Genomic DNA, 13,642 nt, shown 5'->3' on the forward strand with positions numbered 1-13,642 from the left:
CTTTAACCCTTGCTTGTATGACATGTTTTCCAGACCCTTCACTCTGCTGGTTGTCCTCACCTGGCCCCGTTTTTTTCATGTTAATCTTTATGGGAGATACTACATCTGAATGCAGTCCTCCCTATGTGGTCCGACTAGAAGACACTTTTCTCCTTGTCTTAGAGACTGGGATTAAATCATTTTTAATCACAGGATTCACACTGTTCTGTAGTGAATTCCAAGTTTACAAACTTCCTTTCCAGAGGTTCACGACTGGATGGCTTGCACCTCCTAGTCAGTGTGGATTCTTTTCACTACTTCAGAATTTTTAGTCTGGGGACGCTTGCCTGGCATGTGCAAGGGAAGTTAGAATCTTGTCTTAAAGCCAATTGTATGTGTGTTTTAAAAGATCTCTTGAAACCATTCAATGTTACTGAAGAATACCTCACAAAAGAAACTTGCAAGACAGAAAGCTGGTATTTCTGATGCTTTCAGAAATTTCCAAGAATTTTCCTTGTCAAGAATTTCTCTAGATGCATTGTTTTTTTTTTCTACTTTAATGTGACTTCCAAGTACCCCTCAAAACACTTGTCCCATAGAGAAGAGGCAGAAATGCAAATCTCTTACAGCCTCACGGGAAGTCTGGAGTTAAGAATTCTAAGGATTCCAGACATTCTGCTTGAAAGTTAGAATATTTAGATGAGAAGCTAAGTCGGGCCGAGTTAGGGGGAGGGGAAAGAAAGAAGTAAGAGATAGGCAAGTATTTGTGTTAATGACTTTAACTTCTGGTTAAAGAGTCAAGAATTATAAGCACTGTGCAAGATGATATTTTAAATTGAAATGGCAGCCCAGAGTATTGCTTTATTTCCTCAAGACTGTGAGGAAGAGGTGGTGTCTGTGTGATTCTTGGGGAATCTGTACGTAAAGAAGTTGCTGAGTAAACCATTTTTGAAAGTGCTCAGCTCTTTTTCACTCACCTTGTATATTGACTTTATAATATTCAGAATTACTCACTTTCTGTTATGTGCCAGGCATAACTCTGCTGGGTATTAGGGGTGTAGTCCTTACAGTCACTCAAAGTAACTATTCTTCCATCTTATCTTTATTCACGAACAATTAAATTGCTTAATTTATTTTACCGGTATGAAAATTCTGATCCAGGATAATCAGGTTAATTTTTGTTTATTGTACTTTCAGTATTGATAATGGATTTAATGGGAATGAAAATACTATAGAAGAGAAATGTGTCTGAGCTAAATATGAAGACATGAATTTTGAAAATAGATACCAGATTTTTTTTTTAATTTTCTTTTAAAGATTTTATTTTTAAGTAACTTTGACACCCAACGTGCGGCTCAAACTCACAACCCTGAGATCAAGAGTTGCATGCTCTACTGACTGAGCCAGCCAGGTGCCCCGAAAATAGATACCAGATTATAAAGTGCATATTACGTAGGATGGAAAGTGAACCAGTTTATGTTTAAACTTGATAGTAACCGTTTAAAACAAGAGGAACAGAGTACCATCCTTTAAATTGGACAGGGCATAGGTGCTTTCTAGGGCATAAGTGTACATATTTTACCTTTCAAGCAGCAATAATTTGATCCTGGTCTGTAGGATGTCATCTTATTGAAAAATAAAATTATATTTTGTTTTCAATTAGAGTAAAATATTTTCATTGGTGTGACTTCCCATGATGAGGGTATATGTTGCTTTTATCCAGTGTTGCCATATTTATGGTATGCTAAGATAAGAACATCTCCACCTTGTTGGAGAGTACTTCTTAGGATATGGTTCAATAGTGAAAAGCAGTAACTTATTCTTCTCTAAGAAAAAGGTAAATAAAAACAACTTTCAGAACTCCAGGAGCTTAAAACTTGAATCTAGCCTGTAAGACTAATATTATACATTTCATGTGAAATGTATTTGTTTGCCATTTTTAGAAACTGTCCTGGTTTAACAGAGCTAAATATAATACAGTTTGTTGAGTGCTACTATAAAAATGCCAAGCACTTTGCAGGCTGCCTCCCAAACACTCTATACGAGTAAGTCGTCTCTGTTTTACACCGGAGGGCACAGTGGTTCAGAGAGGTTAATTAACTTGCTCAATGTCACACTCAAAGGAAGAGGTGAAGTGAGAATTCAAACTCAGGTCTACTTGATTTCAAAGCTCTTAACTTCTCTAATGCCATTTTGTTTTTGTCGACTTTTGCTACTTTCCTGCCAGCTATTAATTAGATAATATCTTACTAGGGTCAGAAGAACAAAGAAGTATGATAGATGAGGTAAACTTTTTTGAATTGGGTGGTGGCATAAGGGAGAGGTCAGCTTTACTTGGCCATACTGTCAAGTGGTGAAGTTGTAGGAAAATATTGGGGCAATTATCTTTACTTGCTGTTAGGGTATCAGGATTCACTTCACTGTTTCCTATTTCTCTTGAAGCACTATTCTACCTTCATTGGCTCCCCACGTTTTCCCCCCATGGTAATCAGCCACCATGGACAATGCTCTAGCTCTTAGGCTCTTTTTAGTACTTTCCTAGGGTACTCCCCAGTCAGCATGTTTAGTATTTTCTTGTGGACATTTTTGTCCCATTGCTTAATTGCATGCAAGCACTCAAAAAGAACTCTGTATTAGTTTTCTTACTGCCATAACAAATCACTGCAACTAATGGCTTAAAACCTCACTAATTTATTATCTTACAGATTTTTTAGCTCAGAAGTCTGGTATGGGTCTCCCTGGGCTAAAATCAAGGTGACAGCAAGGCTGTGTTCGCATCGGAGGCTCTAGGGGAGAATCAGTTTCCTGCTCATTGGGGTCAGTGGCACAACTCAGTTCTTCGCCGTTGTCGGACCACCAAGCTCCCTGTCTTCTTGCTGGCTGTAAGCTGAGAGTTGATCTCAGCTTCTAGAGGCGGCCTGCATGTCTTGGCTTGTGGCTCCCTTCCTCCATCTTCAACACTGACAGTGGCCAAAGTCCTTTTCACATGAATCCTTTTCTGACCCACTCTTCTGCCTTCATCTTCCACTTCTGAGGACTCATGTGACTAGATTGGGCCTGCCTGGAGAATACAGGAGGGGTTCCACAAATTGTACATTTTTATCAGTAAGCCAAATTTATTAATCTCTGCACCAGTGACTTTGCTCTCAAAAATTCTAATAAATCAAACATCACTAGGCAGTTCTCAAACTCTGCAACGGTGATTTCCTGGAAATCTTATTAAAAAGTAGAATTCTCTAGGCACGGCATTATAATCTGGGGTTGTGTTGAAAATATCATGAAAACCAGTTCTACTGTTAGAACTTGTATTATGCTCCCAAGTCCTATAAAATAAGCACAAATGTATACATCAGTGTTGCAAGTATACGCAAACACATAAAATGCAGGTGTGAGTTAAAACCAAGATCCTAATAATTTCAGACTTTATTATTGATTTGACTTCTTGAAATGCAGGCTGTTTTTGAGATGATTTGCATGGTCCAAAGTCTCCTTTTAAAAGCTAATAAGCATTAGTGCCACTTTTTAAAAAATATATATATATTTTATTTATTTATTTATTTGAGAGGGAGAGAGAGTGTGTGGGGAAGGAGCAGAAGGGGAGGGAGAGAATCTCAAGCAGACTCTGTGCTGAGCTCAGGGCCCAATGTGGCACTTGATCTCATGACCCTGAGATCACGACCTGAGCCAAAACCAAGAGTCAGACGCTTAACCGACTGAGCCACCCAGGCGCCCCATAATGCCAACTTTTTAATAAAATCATAGAATTTGTTTTCTTAATAAAGTTTTATGTAATGAGCAGAAACATTCAAAATTACTCCATTGATATTAGAGCTGTCTAAAACGTTGTAAAATGAGTGCATCATACAAGTTGGTTGATGTTGATTGTATTTTATTGATGAATTGAAGAAAACATTTCAAAGGACTCTGCGTTCCTTTCCACTTTCTCAAAACATTTTCATCTTATTTGGAGCACTGTTCAGAATTAGATAAAACATGAAGGCTATAAGAAAGTAATATTTAACAACTACAAGGTCCTCACATGTCTCTGGAAAGTTATATACATAATATAAGTTGGGGAGAACCTTCAACAAATCTTCAAAAGGTATTAGAAAATTACCTGGCATGGGGTGCCTGGGGGCTCAGCCGGTTAAGCATCCGACTCTTATTCTCACCTCAGGTCTCAATCTTGGGGTCCTGAGTTCAAGCCCCTTGTTCAAGCTGCATGCCCAACATGGAACCTGCTTAAAAAAATTAGCTGGTGGTGGCATACAATTATGTGACTGTTGCCATGCTAATGCCCTTCAGTGCTTAGTGCAGAGGAAAACACCGAAATTTGGATGTTACTTTGTTAACATCTGTGAAATAGGAACAATAAAAGCACAAATGAGGACTGTCTATGCCACTCAGCTATTGAACATTAAACTGGATTCTCCTGCAAGTCAGTATGTAGAAAAGTGCCATTTCTTTTTTTTTTTTTTTTAAGATTTTTTTATTTCAGAGAGAGAGAGAGAACACGCGCGCGTGCACGAGCGGTGAAGGGGAGTGGGAGAGGGAGAAGCAGGCTCCCGGCTGAGCAGGCAGCCTGATGCAGGGCTCTATCCCAGGACCCTGGGATCATGACCTGAGCCGAAGGCAGATGCTTAAGTGACTGAGCCACCCAGGCACCCCAAAAGTTCCACCTTCATGTTTTATCTTGGAATTATCATGTTTAAACTTGGAATTGAGTGTGGGAATGTTCTGGACTCAGAACTGGTTATTTTTAACTCTCTGGACACTGTCTGCTTTCTATTATGGAAGGTATAGGGGCTTGATTGAATTTTTTATTTAAAAGGCTTGGATACTTACTATATTTTATGGCACTAACACTTGAGAAGGAAACATCATGAGAATGATAGGTTGTAGGTCAAGTTCTGTTGGGTGTTCAAGGGCTACTGGACTACATTAGTGCTTATGCCATATCTGTGTCCCTCCTCTCTCCCCCTTTTTCCTTCCCACATTAAAGTCTCTCACTGCAAGTGTTTTTAGAAATTCTAAATCACCTTTTCTTTTCACCTCCAACTTGCCCTGTAGCATCTTCTGTGTTCACTTTTTGTTTCTCTGATTTCAAAAATATAGTGCTTTTCACTGATCAGTGGGATAAGACCTTGCCATCTTAAGAAGAACATACTTATTGGGATGCCTGGCTGGCTCAGTCGGTAGAACATGTGAGTGTTGATCTTGGGGTCATGAGTTCAAGTCCTACGTTAGGTGTAGAGCTTACTTTAAAAAAAAAAAAAGAACATAATTATCATATTCAGGGAGAGTTCTTTGAATCCAAGAAGGAAGGAACCTTACAAATTACTCTTTGTCATACCTTTATACCTTGGAAGAGAATGTGATATTCATGTTGGATCACTTTTCCTTCATGCATGGTTGTATTTGATGATTCAACCCATTCTTAATTTGTATTTCCTTTTTATTATTTTATCCCATTCCATCAACTGTATTACAAATTAATGTTTAAGACTAGTTTACTACAAAAGCCTCAACTAGACTTGTCTTTATAGGTGGGCTTACATTGGAGCTCTTCTCTTGTCTGCAATTAACTCACTTAATTCCTTATTAACTCACTTAGTGTGACCTAGCTTTACTTTGAATGGACCCATGAAATATTTGAAACAGAATTTTGAAAAGTGTGTGGATGTTCTAGGTTGTGAATAGGCTATCCAATCCCTTTAGCATCACCAAACTGAAGCAATTTTCATTTATTATAAGCACTTTCCTACAAAGGTTGAGTGTATATAATCATTTCTGAATGATTCACAGCTAAACAAAAGTTCATGGAATTGGAACCAACATTTTGATCTTAAGGAGACTGAAGACCTGGATCATCAGAATCTTTTTCATAGACCTACTGCTGCTCTGTAGAGACAGATGCAATTAGAGACTGCCTTTTTTTCAAATGACGTAATGTGATCTGGGATGAACAATCTTTTAAAATAAAATAATAGTAAGGAAAGTTACTGTTATTTATCTTGTTTCTTTGGTCCTTATATGCTGTCAATGAACTGATAGGGAGCAAAGTTTGCAATTAGTTTTGTTACCGTGGCTTATATGAATTGTGCAACATGGTATTCATTAGTAGATAATGGTGAGAATTTATTATTATTTTTTATACCATTTAACCATTTGGAAAGTAATTATTTCTTTTGCTGTGATTTCTTTACAAGCAAGTGTCCTGCCCTGTCTTACCTATCTTCTAGTGCAGCTCCATAAATGCTGAGTTAGATGAATGGATTTAGGGAGAGTCGTTTTTAGGTCTGTAGCCCTGTGCAGATCATTTCACTTAAGAGTGTTGAATTGCTTCATTTGATATATGCAGTAATCTAATATATCACAGTCTCATTAGAGAGTAAGTTATGCCTATCTTTCCTATGAAAAAAAAAACTCATCCAAAATCCTGATTCTGTTTCTTGCTTGCTGATAAATACCATGATGCTGGCACAGACTGAAAGTAATTTTAGTAGAAACAATTTCCCAATGACGAGAATACTTTAGTCATGGTTCATCAAATAGTAATTTGATAAAGAAAATAAGATTATAATCTGTTCCAAGACTGCAACTACTCTTAGACTTAAGAGTTATTTGACTTGTGTTCACATATCCTCTACCATCATGGGAAAAGCTATTTTAGACAAATTTATGTTTTAAAGCTAGCATGTTCGCACTTAAATGATACCATGTTTTGCGTGTGTAATTTGAAAAAAGGAATGGCAGATTCGGAAAAAAGGAATGCTGCCTAGGGCTTAGGAGACATGAATTTTAAAATCAGTATTCAAAAAAATCATCCACATTTACTTAACTTCTTAATTGTTTTATACCTAAAAGAACTTCAGCCTAATTGCAAAGGCTTAGCAAATATTAGATTTAAATTAAATAAATTTTCCTGCTATCAAAAATGTTGAAAATATTCTAGATATGTCTCCTGAGGCAAGGGAAACACAAGCAAAAATAAACTATTGGGACTTCATCAAAATAAGAAGCTTCTGCACAGCAAAGGAAACAACCAACAAAACTAAAAGACAACATTAGTGAATAGGAGAAGATATTTGCAAACGACATATCCGATAAAGGGTTAGTATCCAAAATATATAAAGAACTTACATAATTCAACAAAAAAAAGACAGGAATAATCCAATTAAAAAGTGGGCAGAAGCCATGAACAGACGTTTTCTCCAAAGAAGATATCCAGATGACCAACAGACACATGAAAAATGCTCAACATCACTCATCATCAGGGAAATGCAAATCAAAACCACAATAAGCTATCACCTCACACCATTTAGAAGGTCCGAAATCAAAAGCACAAGAAACAACAAGTGTTGGTGTGGAGAGAAAGGAACCCTTGTACGTTGTTGCTGGGAGTGGAAAGTGGTGCAGCCAGGGTGGAGGACAATATGGAGGTTCCTCAAAAAATTAAAAATAGAGCTACTGTACCATTCAGTAATCCCATTATGGAGTATTTACCCAAAGAATGTGAAAACACTAATTCAAAGGTATACATGCACCCCTATGTTTATTGCAGCATTATTTACAGTAGTCAGACTATGGAAGCAGCCATTGATAGATGAATGGATAAAGATGGTATGGTACACACACACACACACACACACACACACACACACACTGGAATATTACTCAACCATAATAAAGAATGAAATCTTGCCATTTGCAACAACATGGGTGGAGCTACAGAGAATAATGCTAAGTGAAATAAATCAGTCAGAGAAAGACAAATACCATATGATTTCACTCATATGTGGAATTTAAGAAACAAATGAACAAAGGAGAAAAAAGAGACAAACCAGGAAACAGACTCTTGACTATAGAGAACAAACTGATGGTTACCAGAGGGGAGGGGGGCGAGGGGGTGGGTGAAATAGGTGAAGGGGATTAAGAATGGCACTTGTTGTGATGAGCACTGAGTAATCTATGGAACTATTGAATTACTGTATTGTACACCTGAAACTAATATAACACTGTATGTTAACTACACTGGAATGAAAATTAAAAAAAAAACAAAGGGGTGCCTGGTATGCTCAGTCGGTTGAGCGTCCAACTCTTGATTTCAGCTCAGGTCATGATCTCGGGGTTGTGAGATCAAGCCCCATGTCCAGCTCTGAGTTCAGCATGGAGTCTGCTTGAGATTCTCTCTCTCTCTCTCTCTCTCTCTTCCTCTCCCTCTGCCCCTCCCCTGCTCTAAATAAATAAATAAAATCTTAAAAAAATAAAAATGTTTAAAATAAATGGTTTTTACACATTACTTGGTTAACAATAGAAATAAGGCATAGCTGTTACTATGTATGAAAACAACATACTCTAAAACAAAACAGTTGATAGTTTGTGAATAGATTTGGGTTTTTATTTATATTCTAACCATTAAATATATATTTATTTTGAATTATTTGCTGGAATGTGTATTAGGTTAAGGAGAGCTAATCAAAGAAGCCTTGAACCCGAGTCTGGCATTTGGTTTTTGTTCAGGAAGCAGTGAGGAGTCATTGAATACTTTTGAGCAAGGAAGTTATAAATACAGAGTTATAAATACAGTCACAGTATGTGAAGTAGCTATGCTGTGACAAATATGTACTTTATATTAATAACCAAATCCAAGTAAGAAGTAATAGATGCCAGAAGCATGGTGTAGGGGCAGTGACAGTGGAGAGAAGTGAAGGATAGGAACATACTGGAGAGATACTCAGTAGTACTTTGACAGTTGACTGGACATAGGAGATTGGGAAGGAACAGGAGTCAAAGATGACTGAAATATTTTGATGATAACGATTTTCTTCTAGAATCCAAAATATCCTATCTATAGCTCTCTTGAATGCATGACACTTAGATTCCTGAACTTTCTTCTGTCTGGCCAAGCTTCCCAAAAATGATCATTAGGAACTGTGTAGTCTGGGGGCGCCTGGGTGGCTCAGTCGTTAAGCGTCTGCCTTCGGCTCAGGTCATGATCCCAGGGTCCTGGGATCGAGCCCCACATCGGGCTCCCTGCTTGGCGGGGAGCCTGCTTCTCCCTCTCCCACTCCCCCTGCTTGTGTTCCTGCTCTCGCTATCTCTCTCTGTCAAACAAATAAATAAAATCTTAAAAAAAAAAAAAAAAAGAACTATGTAGTCCAGGGCGCTGGCTGGCTCTGTAGGTGGAGTGTGCGACTCGATCTTGGGGTTGTGAGCTTGAGCCCCATGTTGGGTGTAGGGATTGCTTAAAAAATAAAATCTTCAATAAAATAAAATAAAATCTTTAAGAACTATGTAGTCAAATTTGTTTCCATTAAGAGTACGTTTAAATAAACCAATTTTCTCATTAAAGTGGGATCTATGAAAAGATTAGATTTTGGAGATTTAAAATGACTTACTGCTTCAAGAAGTAGCTGGTGTAGATGGGGTGAGTGAGGGAAGTCGCATTTAGAGCAGCATTTTCCAACTAGCTGGGCAGAATTTTAACACCTCGACTCTTTGCTCTCCTTACCTACTTGGTGACTCTCCCCTGTCTCCTTCTCATCTGTACTCTGAGAGTCAAAAATTATAAATTGGGGCATGAAACACTGGTTTAAAAGACTGTAGGGGGGCACCTGGGTGGCTCAGTCGGTTAAGCATCCGCCTTTGGCTCAGGTCATGATCCCAGGGTCCTGGGATCAAGCCCCGCATTGGGCTCCCTGCTCATCAGAAAGCCTGCTTCTCCCTCTCCCACTCCCCCTGCTTGTGTTCCCTCTCTCGCTGTGTCTCTCTCTCTGAAATAAATAAATAAAATCTTTAAAAAATTTTTTAAATAAAAAAAATAAAAGACTGTAAGAAGGAAGGAAGGAAAGGAAGCTTCTCTCTTGTTTGATATCCCTCTTTCCTATTTATCTCAAGCAGATCAAGGCAGTACTTTATTACTCCTTCACATTTCGTAACTAGCTTCTGCAAAACACATACACACACACAGTCTGAAAGTGCTCTGATTATCTTCTATTTAAAATTCCCACTCACGGACACCTGGGTGGCTCAGTCACTCAAGTGTCTGACTCTTGATTTCAGCTCAGGTCATGATCTCAGGGTCCTGGGATCAAGCCCCATGGCGGGCTCCGAGCTCAGGGGGGAATCTCCTTTAGAACTCTCTCCCTCTCCTTCTGCCCCTCCCCCCACTTGCGTGGGCGCTCTCTCAAATAAATAAATCTTTTAAAAATAATAAAATAAAATTCCCACTTTAATGACTGGGAAATGTGAATGCTTGACTCCTACTGTGTCATACTGTTTAAATGATATGGTCTGCCTCTACCCTTTTGGAATTCCACGCAAGAAGACACCCTCTGTTTAGGCCAGAAGTCATAATTTTCCTAAAAAGAAACACCTTGCCCCCAAAGTGGCAAACTTCCCAATGAATTTTATTTTGTATCTACTCCCTCCAAAAAGGAAAAACAAAACAAAACAGAACGGTCTGTGCCCTCTAGGAAGTCATTACTAATTTTATTAAGAATATTTAATATGGGGCACCTGGGTGGCTTCAGTCAGTTAAGCGTCTGCCTTCGGCTCAGGTCATGATCTCAGGGTCCTGGGATCGAGTCCCGCGTCCAGCTCTTTGCTCAGCGGGGAGCCTGCTTCTCCCTCTGCCTGCAGCTCCCCCAGCTTTTGCTCTCTCCCCCCCCCCCCCCCCGTGCTCTCTATCTGGCAAATAAATAAATAAAATCTTAAAAAAAAGAATATTTAATATTGAAGGTAAACAAATACAGTTATGGAAGATAAATAGTTTCCCCAAAGGAGTCCTTCCGTAGTGTTACTGTGCTGTGGAAAAAAACTTATGAAAGTATTTTTGTAGAGCATTTTTTGTTACATCAGCAGAGCTGTCTGTAGCCGGATGTTGAAATAGCATTGTGATATGGAACTGAATATTATTATCTTGTTAAAATACTTTTCTAGGAGTGTAGTAAAATGGTGGATCTTGATGGTATTTGAGGAGAAAAAACAGAAGCCATTTCTGAGATTAAAAACTTCATTTTAGGGGCGCCTGGGTGGCTCAGTCATTAAGCATCTGCCTTTGGCTCAGGTCATGATCCCAGGGTCCTGGGATCGAGCCCCACATCGGGCTCCCTGCTCAGCGGGGAGCCTGCTTCTCCCTCTCCCACTCCCCCTGCTTGTGTTCCCTCTCTCGCTGTCTCTCTCTCTCTCAAATAAATAAAACCTTAAAAAAAAAAAACTTCATTTTAACTCAGACTATGATACTTGAATGTGTAGATAGGTGGGTGGGCTATAAAGGACAGTAAAGATTTTTTGCATCTCCTAACAACTTGAGAAATTAAGGTAGACAATGGTTATGTAAGCATTGTTATAAGAGGGATAACTTAAAGTCTTCTAACAAAGTTTTATGGAAAAAAAAAAAAAACCACCTTGGGGCACCTGGGTGGCTCAGTCAGTTGGGTGTCCGACTCTTGATTTCGGCTCAGGTCATGATCTTGGGATTGTGAGATTCAGTCCTGCACTGGGTTCGCGTGCTGGGCATGGAACCTGCTTAAGATTCTCTCACTCCCTCTCCCTCTGCCCCCCACTAAAAAAAAATCTTAATAGTGACACAGATGTGTACAAAATGGAAAATAATTTTAATATGAAATATTATATAACTTTGATTCTTTGTTTCCATTGGCTCGATATCTGAGATAAGCTTGAAAGAACTATCATAAGTATGATTCCCAGATTCATTGGGTTGAGGGTCTGTCCTCTGATACTTTTTTTGTATTACCTTGCCCTGTGTGAAAAATACTGGTTGCCAAATTAAAACACTGATTTGATTACATCACATTAAACATGCTATATTAAAACATGATTGATTCAATACTGAAATTTTTACCACGTTCATTGAAATAATTAGGGATGCCTCTAGGTACTTGCAGAATCAAGGTTGAGATTTGTTATATTTATTACAGGCTTTGAAGACATAGAGGCAGTGGGACTCAGAGCTGCCAATTATAATTCTTAAAACCAAATGCAATTGGTTATTACTTTGTAAGTTTAAAAGTCTTACTCTTTGGGTTTTTTTGGTCATGTTTCCTTTTAAAAGAGAAATAAACATTCCCTTAAGATCTGGTCATGAATTATTGACTTTATGAAGTTGAATGTAACTAGGAAATTCAGAAAAGGATAGGATTTTTACCACTTGATTAATGATTCTTCTGTTCCCAAACAGAAGTGATTTCTAATTGGTTTTGCGTTTGTGGAATCTGCCTTTATAATAAACTCAAAAAATTGGATAACTTGGATGTTTGAATATTTAATAAACTGACATTTTAGGCAAGCATAAGCCCAATTCTTTAATAACACGCTCTTCCATTGAAATGCACCATAGCTCAAGAGTCAAATTTCAAAGTTAGTGGGCTACAGATAATAGAAGTAAAATGACACCTTGGTTAACAAATCTTCTGGGAGCAAAAGCAAAAAGCTCCTTCAAAAAACATTGGCCAGGGTATTGGAGCTCCCATTCCAGTTTCTTCATTTGGGAATTGAAGAAGAAGGCATGCTCCCTGCCTTAGGTACAGCTAGACTTCTCAATGGCAAGCCTGGTGCTGGCTGTAGGGTGGATCATCCTTCCATAGGGCTTATGTGTGGCCAGAGGATTATAACTATTATTTTCTCTGTGTCCTGAGAAGGGGGTTATTGAGAGTGATGGGAGCACATGCTGTTTTCCCCAACTCACATCTACATATTGCCATCTCCCTATACTACTACTATTTCTTGTGGACTCTCTTACCCTGTATGGCTTCTTAGGGCAAGGGAGCTTTGACTTAGTTATTTTATATATAGTAGGTGTGGAATCAGCATTTAGGAATTCATTCTTTTGCTTACTCTTTTCTCTCTACTTCAGGTATGTGTGTATGTATCTATCTATATCTTTTATTACAATATTAATAAGAAATGTGAAGAATGAGGGGCACCTGGGTGGCTTAGTCGGTTGAGCATCTGCCTTTGGCTCAGGTCATGATCCCAGAGTCCTGGGATCGAGCTTCACCTCGGGCTCCCTGCTCAGCGGGGAGTCTGCTTCTCCCTCTCCTTCTGCCTCTCCCCCCCCCCCACTCACGCTTGCTCACTCACTGTCTCTCTTTCTCTCAAATAAATAAATAAAATCTTTAAAAAAATGTGAAGAATGAGAAATAGTATATGAACCAAGCTTCTAAACAGAAGAATTTTCTGGTCTAGATACATGAGACTTGATATAGTTTAATTGGTATGTGAATTTTTACAAGATGAAGAAAGACTAAAGTATTGAAATATGGTAGATAGAGGGAACAAACATTAATTTTAAAGTTTTTCAGGGACAGGATTGAGATATTCAGTGCAAATGCTTTATGCATTGGATAATTAACTTTCATCCTGTCATAGTTATCTAATGGAGTATCATTTGTCATTCCATTTGTTTAGCCCAGTTCCCTCATCTGTGTTGTAGTGCTATTTCTGTGATAGCGATGGGTGGCTTTGGAATTCAGAATGTGTTCCCTTAAATGTTGATATCAGTAATGTAAAGTTCTCCCTAAATTTGATCTGAGTTATATCCTAAGATAGGCTGCCTCCTTACCCTCTGTGTGTTGGGAGAATGGCATGAGAGATTTTTAGCATTGGTATTGTTTTTATGCAAGTGGGAAAAGTGGGT

General features: G+C 38.5%; 1 protein-coding gene across 7 annotated transcripts in view; it reads left to right on the forward strand.

The window, feature by feature from the left end:
• Nucleotides 1–13,642, forward strand: part of KLHL13 (kelch like family member 13) — a 203,618-nt gene that overhangs the window by 139,084 nt on the left and 50,892 nt on the right. The window lies entirely within an intron of this gene.

The sequence above is a fragment of the Phoca vitulina genome, unplaced genomic scaffold, assembly GCF_004348235.1.
Source record: "Phoca vitulina isolate PV1807 unplaced genomic scaffold, GSC_HSeal_1.0 scaffold62, whole genome shotgun sequence".
NCBI classification, from domain to species: domain Eukaryota; kingdom Metazoa; phylum Chordata; class Mammalia; order Carnivora; family Phocidae; genus Phoca; species Phoca vitulina.